Here is a 7,500-nt window from a genome sequence, read left to right as displayed (position 1 = left end):
AGCGGCGAACAGCGAGCGAAGCGTGAGGCAGCACCGTCCCTGCTATACGAAAGCCCCATCCAGCCCTGTGCCACCCGGGGGGTTCCAGGGTGCTGAGATGGCTGACATTTTGCTCCGCTCACGACGGTCGCCGCGGCACGCAAGAACAGCCCAAAAACAGGCCAAAACAGCCCAAAAACGGGCCAAAACTGGCCATTTTTGGCTGAGCGAGCGAGCAGCGAGCGGCGAACAGCGAGCGAAGCGAGAGGCAGCACCGTCCCTGCTATACGAAAGCCCCATCCAGCCCTGTGCCACCCGGGGGGTTCCAGGGTGCTGAGATGGCTGACGTTTTGCTCCGCTCTCGACGGTCACCGCGCAACGCAAGAACAGGCCAAAAACTGGCCAAAACGGCCCAAAAACGGGCCAAAACTGGCCATTTTTGGCTGCGCGAGCGAGCGGCGAGTGGCGGACAGCGAGCGAAGCGAGAGGCAGCACCGTCCCTGCTATACGAAAGCCCCATCCAGCCCTGTGCCACCCGGGGGGTTCCAGGGTGCTGAGATGGCTGACATTTTGCTCCGCTCACGACGGTCGCCGCGCCACACAAGAACAGCCCAAAAACAGGCCAAAACAGCCCAAAAACGGGCCAAAACAGGCCATTTTTGGCTGCGCGAGCGAGCGGCGAGCGGCGAACAGCGAGCGAAGCGTGAGGCAGCACCGTCCCTGCTATACGAAAGCCCCATCCAGCCCTGTGCCACCCGGGGGGTTCCAGGGTGCTGAGATGGCTGACATTTTGCTCCGCTCACGACGGTCGCCGCGCCACGCAAGAACAGCCCAAAAACAGGCCAAAACAGCCCAAAAACGGGCCAAAACAGGCCATTTTTGGCTGCGCGAGCGAGCGGCGAGCGGCGAACAGCGAGCGAAGCGTGAGGCAGCACCGTCCCTGCTATACGAAAGCCCCATCCAGCCCTGTGCCACCCGGGGGGTTCCAGGGTGCTGAGATGGCTGACATTTTGGTCCGCTCTCGACGGTCGCCGCGCCACGCAAGAACAGCCCAAAAACAGGCCAAAACTGCCCAAAAACGGGTCAAAACTGGCCATTTTTGGCTGCGCGAGCGAGCGGCGAGCTGTCACGACCTTAGCTGGAATTGCCTAAGGCGTGCGGCACCCTTGCGGCCAACGACGCGAACTTAGCTTGCGTTGCCTAAGTCGCGAGTCACTCTTGCGGCAAAGACGCGAACTTAGCTTGCCTTGCCTAAGTCGCGCTTCGCCCTTGCGATCTTGCTCCGCAAGGATCAGCCCACTTTGTAACCTCTCGCAGGTCCCGAAGGACCTGTAAAAGAGAAAGAGAGTTAGATCGAAAGAACGAGCAACGGACACGTCCCGAAGTCTCGCGAAAAGGAAAGCTTTACAAGCAATTCGTCGAACACCTTGTGTGCACAAGAGAAAAGAGGGAGAGGGGGAAAAGCAAGGCTTTCAAGGATGAACGAACAGCTGCAAGCCCACAAACAGCCGCTCACCTGGTCCCGGACGCAACACCAAGTTCCCGTAAAGGTCACGTGCGAACTTGCGAAAGAGTGTTCAACGCCCGGTATATAACCGAAGCCCCATCCAGCCATGTGCCACCCGGGGGGTTCCTGGGTGCTGAGATGGCTGACGTTTTGGTGAGCGGAGGCAGCACTCCGCTCACCTCCCGCGGCACGCGAAAACGGAGCCGTTTTGGGCTGTTTTGGGGCTGTTTTGCTCGGTTCGGTGAGCGATCGCTTTGCAACGCTGCAGCTTGTTCGAACTTACATATTTACAAGCAAAATGACCCAAAACCATGGGAAAACATGCTGTCAAGCAGCTGTACATGCGGGTGTGAGCGACGAACGGTTCGTTGAACGAAGTTGTTGCGGGTGCGCGACGACCGTTCGTGACATTCTCCCCCACTTAAACTGTCGACGCCCTCGTCGACGCTTGTTGGTAGTTGTTGATGACGTCTTCTTCATGTCGCAGGGCGTCTTCAGGCTCCCAACTGGCTTCAGTTCGGGGAAGCTTTCGCCACTTCACCAAGTACTCTGTTTGCTCCGCTCCGTTGGGTAGCTTTATCTTGCGATCCGCCAGAATGGTTTCCACTCGCTTCTCGTAGGAGGCTGTGATGGGAGGTAGCCGAGTTGGAACACTTCGATAAGCATCTTGCGGATCTGAATGGTAGGCCTTCAGGTTGCTGGCGTGAAGAACGTTGTGAATTTTGAACCACGCCGGCAGCTGCAACTTGTAAGAAACATTGCCTACCCTGCTGATAATTGGGAAGGGCCCTTCATACTTACGCACCAATCCTTTGTGGACTCTTTTCCTGAAGAATTGGAGTGATGCTGGTTGGAGCTTTACCAACACCAAATCGCCAACTTTGAACTCCTGTGGTCGCCTTCCCAAGTCTGCCCACTTCTTCATCCGTTTTGCCGCCTTCTCCAAGTAAGCCCGCGCAATATCGGCATTTCGATGCCACTCCTTTGCGAAATGGTAGGCTGATGGACTACTCCCCGTATACCCAATTGCCATAGTGTGCGGAGTCGACGGTTGTTGTCCTGTGATAATTTCGAAGGGGCTCTTGTTGGATGCAGAGCTCCGCTGCAAGTTGTAGGAGAATTGGGCGATGTCCAACAGCTTCACCCAATCTCGTTGATTGGCACTCACGTAGTGCCGGAGATACTGCTCCAAGAGCGAATTTATTCTTTCAGTCTGACCATCCGTCTGGGGGTGCAGGCTTGTAGAGAAGTATAACTTTGATCCCAACAACTTGAATAGCTCGGTCCAGAACCGTCCCAGAAACCGAGCGTCTCGATCACTAATGATATTGTGTGGGACTCCCCAATACTTCACTACACCCTTCATCATCAGTCTGGCCGCCTCTTCAGCTAAACAGTGTAGGGGAGCAGCAATGAATGTTGCATACTTTGAAAACCGATCGACCACCACAAGTATCGATCCAAGTCCCCCTACAGGTGGCAAGCTTGATATGAAGTCTAAGGAAATGCTCTCCCATGGCCTTTCTGGTACGGGCAACGGCTCCAAAAGTCCCACCGGCTTCCGCTGCTCCACCTTGTCTTGTTGGCAAGTAAGGCATGTTCGAACATACTCCTCCACATCAATCCCCATCTTTGGCCAGTAGAAGGCCCTCTCCACGAGAGCCAATGTTCTGTGAATGCCGGGATGTCCAGCCCAAAGGGAATCGTGACACTCTTTTAAGAGTTCACGCCTTAAGTTGTCCACTCGGGGAACATAAACCCTATTCCCTTTTGTGTAAACAAGTCCCTCCTGGACCCAAAATCGTCGTGCCTTGCCTTCTTTGATGAGCTGCATCAGGATAACTGCCTGGGGATCACTATACAGTCCATCTCTGATTCGGGAAAGGAAGTTGGAGTGTAACTGACTTGTTTGGCCTCTGCCCTCCAGTTGTGTAGCATTCACGCACTCCACCTTCCGACTCAGCGCATCGGCCACGACGTTCGCCTTCCCGGGCTTATATTCCATTGCCATATCAAATTCAGCCAGGAAGTCCTGCCACCGTGCTTGCTTTGGGGAGAGCTTCTTCTGAGTTTGGAAATAACTCAGGGCGATGTTGTCTGTCCTCAGCACAAATCGCGACCCAAGGAGGTAGTGTCGCCAAACTCGTAGGCAGTGGATCACCGCTGTCATCTCCTTCTCATGCACTGGATACCGCCTCTCGGTCTCGTTGAGTTTGCGGCTCTCGTAGGCCACCGGATGACCTTCTTGCATGAGTACTCCACCAATAGCAAAGTCCGAAGCATCTGTATGGACTTCAAAGGGCTCTCCATAGTTTGGCAATTTGAGCACTGGTTCTTCCAGAACAGCAGCCTTCAGATCTTGGAATGCTATCTCACATCTGTCAGACCACTTCCAAGGCTGCTCCTTCTTCAGCAACTCCGTCAGTGGGGTTGCCCGCTTCGAATATCCCGCGATGAAGCGTCGATAGTAGTTGACGAAACCAAGGAAGGATCTCAACTCTGGCACCTTCTTTGGAGTTCGCCATTCCGCAACTGCTTGCACCTTCGACTTATCCATCCGAATGGAGCCATCACCGATTCGATGCCCCAAGAATAGGATCTCAGTCTGAGCAAAGTAGCATTTCTCCCTTTTTACGAACAACGTGTTCTCCCTGAGAACCTTGAAAATCGTCCGAAGGTGCTTGACGTGCTCCTCGAGCGTTTGGCTGTAGACGACGATATCGTCCAAGTAGACGACCACGAACTTATCCAAATACTCCTTGAATAGCTGGTTCATGAGAGTACAGAATGTGGCCGGAGCGTTGGTTAAGCCGAAAGGCATCACCAAGAACTCAAACGCTCCATATCTGGTCACACAAGTAGTCTTTGCTTCGTCGCCTTCAGCAATGCGCACCTGCCAATACCCCGACCGGAGGTCGAGTTTTGAGAAATACTTCGCCTTGCCTAGTTGATCGAACAAGTCCGCGATGAGCGGGATGGGATACTTGTTCTTCACTGTTACTTTGTTGAGGGCTCGATAGTCGACGCATAATCGGAGACTCCCATCTTGTTTCTTCTGAAAGAGAACTGGAGCTCCGAAAGGTGCTTTTGAGCTGCGGATGAGACCACCGCTTAGCAGTTCACCTAACTGCTTTCTAAGTTCTGCCAACTCTGGCGGGGCCATGCGATAGGGTGGTCTCGCTGGAGGCTTCACTCCTGGCTCCAGCTCAATACTGTGATCCACGCCTCTGCGTGGCGGAAGAGTCTTCGGCAACTCAGGTGGCATAACGTCTTTGAACTCCTTCAGGACGTTGGCCACCACAGCAGGTTCTTGAATGGCTTCTTCATTGAGTGGCTCTAGCTTCATAGCAGCCACGAATGTTAGTTCGCCCTTTCGCACCCCTTTCTTCAATTGTAATGCCGAAATATGTTGGGGCTCCTTGGTTCCTCTCCGAGAGACGGGCACCACACAGGGGTCATCGCCTCCCATCATACATAGGGAATTCAAGAATGGCATCGGCACCAACTTCGCCGCGTGCATAAACTCCATTCCAAGAATCACTTGGAAGTCGTCTAGTGGCACGGCCATCATGTTGGTGGTTCCGCTCCAAGTCCCGATTCTGATGGGAACTCCCTTCGCCAATCCGGAGATTCGCCTGGCCTCCGAGTTCACTGCTTTCATTCGGCTTGGGCTCTTCTCCAATGTCAACCCAAGTCGCTGTGCTTCACGATCGGCTATGAAGTTGTGGGTAGCGCCCGTGTCCACCATTGCACGGGTCGTTTGGCCATTCAGCTTGATGTCCACATACATCAGTTCACTACTTCCTGCTTTTTGTGCCTTCGTCTTCATGTTCTCCCCCACTTGACCCCGCATAGCGTTCAACAAACGCATTGCTCCCATTCGGGGTCCTTGCGACTCTTCATCGTCGCTGCTGGATTCAGAACTGCTTGAGCTAAGGGCAACAGCTTTGCCCTTGTCCGATCGGGGAGGGTGGATGGAAGCTGTCAAAGCGTTGAGTGCCTGCTTCTGTGGGCACTCCCTTACCATGTGCGGTCCTCCGCACAAGAAGCATCCTCCAGGTTTCGAGGCCTTGCCTTTTGGGTTCGGCCCTTTGTGGGAGCTCTTCTTCTTCTGTTCGCCCCCGAGCTCCTTCCCTCGAGAATGTTTTTGAGGGCGATTGCTTGAAGATTGTTTCCTTCTCGCTGGGTCTTCAGAGGAAACGAAGTCGGTGAGCCTTTCTGCAGCTGCAATTGCCCCGACCACGTCGGTAACATTCCTTCGATTCAGCTCTTGCTGAGCCCATGGTTTCAAACCATCAAGGAAACTGAACAACTTGTCCTTCTCGGACATGTCCTGTATGTCCAGCATCAGTGCAGAAAACTGCTTTACATAGTCTCGGATGGTGGTACTTTGGCGGAGTTGTCTCAACTTCCTTCTTGCGATGAACTCTGTGTTCTCCGGTAGGAACTGAGTTCTCAACTCCCGCTTCAAGTCTTCCCATGTGTCGACTCGACACCGACCTTGTTGGATTTCCTCCCAACGAGTTCGCCACCAAAGTTTCGCATCTCCGTTCAGATACATTGTTGCTATTGAAACTTTGGTATCTTCAGAATCGGGTCTCGTAGCTCGGAAGTATTGTTCCATGTCAAACAGAAAGTTCTCGAGCTCCTTGGCATCTCTGGCCCCTCCGTATCCATGGGGCTCAGGTGCCCTCAAGTTTTGTGGCGGTGCAACGCGGGTGTTGCCTCCTCCCGCATTTAGCGTTCTTGTGAGCATAGCCACCTTCGCCGTGAGTTCCGCCACAACATCTTGTAAGTGCTGCACGGAGTCCTTGGTGTCATCGGACAGTCGGTCGACTAGGGCCTCGACCTTGTCGATCCTGGACTCCGCTTCCTCTTGCGAGCTCTCTACCCCAACAAGTCTTTGTTGGCCATGGTAGAGTTCCTCCATGCTCACTTCCAGAACATCCAGGCGGGTTTCCGCCGTCGTGAGTCTCTCCTTATGACTCTTTTTCCCAGTTAGCGCACCAGATTGCGCTTCCTCCGCTCGCGGAGAGTTGCCAACTTCTCGCTCATCCTGTTCGCTGCCGCGATCCTCATGAGCGGCTCCAACAGCATGAGAGCGAGTGTGCACATGCAGCCCACCTGCGGCTGCTTGGGGCAAGGGTCCGGCCTGCCCCGTCTTGCTTGATTCGCCACGATGCTTTGCCATGGCGAAGTTGCGAAGTTCGTTCGCTGTTCGATCGAAGAGCTTGCCCGCTCTGATACCACAATGTCACAACCTTAGCTGGAATTGCCTAAGGCGTGCGGCACCCTTGCGGCCAACGACGCGAACTTAGCTTGCGTTGCCTAAGTCGCGAGTCACTCTTGCGGCAAAGACGCGAACTTAGCTTGCCTTGCCTAAGTCGCGCTTCGCCCTTGCGATCTTGCTCCGCAAGGATCAGCCCACTTTGTAACCTCTCGCAGGTCCCGAAGGACCTGTAAAAGAGAAAGAGAGTTAGATCGAAAGAACGAGCAACGGACACGTCCCGAAGTCTCGCGAAAAGGAAAGCTTTACAAGCAATTCGTCGAACACCTTGTGTGCACAAGAGAAAAGAGGGAGAGGGGGAAAAGCAAGGCTTTCAAGGATGAACGAACAGCTGCAAGCCCACAAACAGCCGCTCACCTGGTCCCGGACGCAACACCAAGTTCCCGTAAAGGTCACGTGCGAACTTGCGAAAGAGTGTTCAACGCCCGGTATATAACCGAAGCCCCATCCAGCCATGTGCCACCCGGGGGGTTCCTGGGTGCTGAGATGGCTGACGTTTTGGTGAGCGGAGGCAGCACTCCGCTCACCTCCCGCGGCACGCGAAAACGGAGCCGTTTTGGGCTGTTTTGGGGCTGTTTTGCTCGGTTCGGTGAGCGATCTCTTTGCAACGCTGCAGCTTGTTCGAACTTACATATTTACAAGCAAAATGACCCAAAACCATGGGAAAACATGCTGTCAAGCAGCTGTACATGCGGGTGTGAGCGACGAACGGTTCGTTGAACGAAGT

The sequence above is a fragment of the Musa acuminata genome, unplaced genomic scaffold (genome assembly GCF_036884655.1).
Source record: "Musa acuminata AAA Group cultivar baxijiao unplaced genomic scaffold, Cavendish_Baxijiao_AAA HiC_scaffold_56, whole genome shotgun sequence".
NCBI classification, from domain to species: domain Eukaryota; kingdom Viridiplantae; phylum Streptophyta; class Magnoliopsida; order Zingiberales; family Musaceae; genus Musa; species Musa acuminata.
This window is presented reverse-complemented; position numbering follows the sequence as displayed.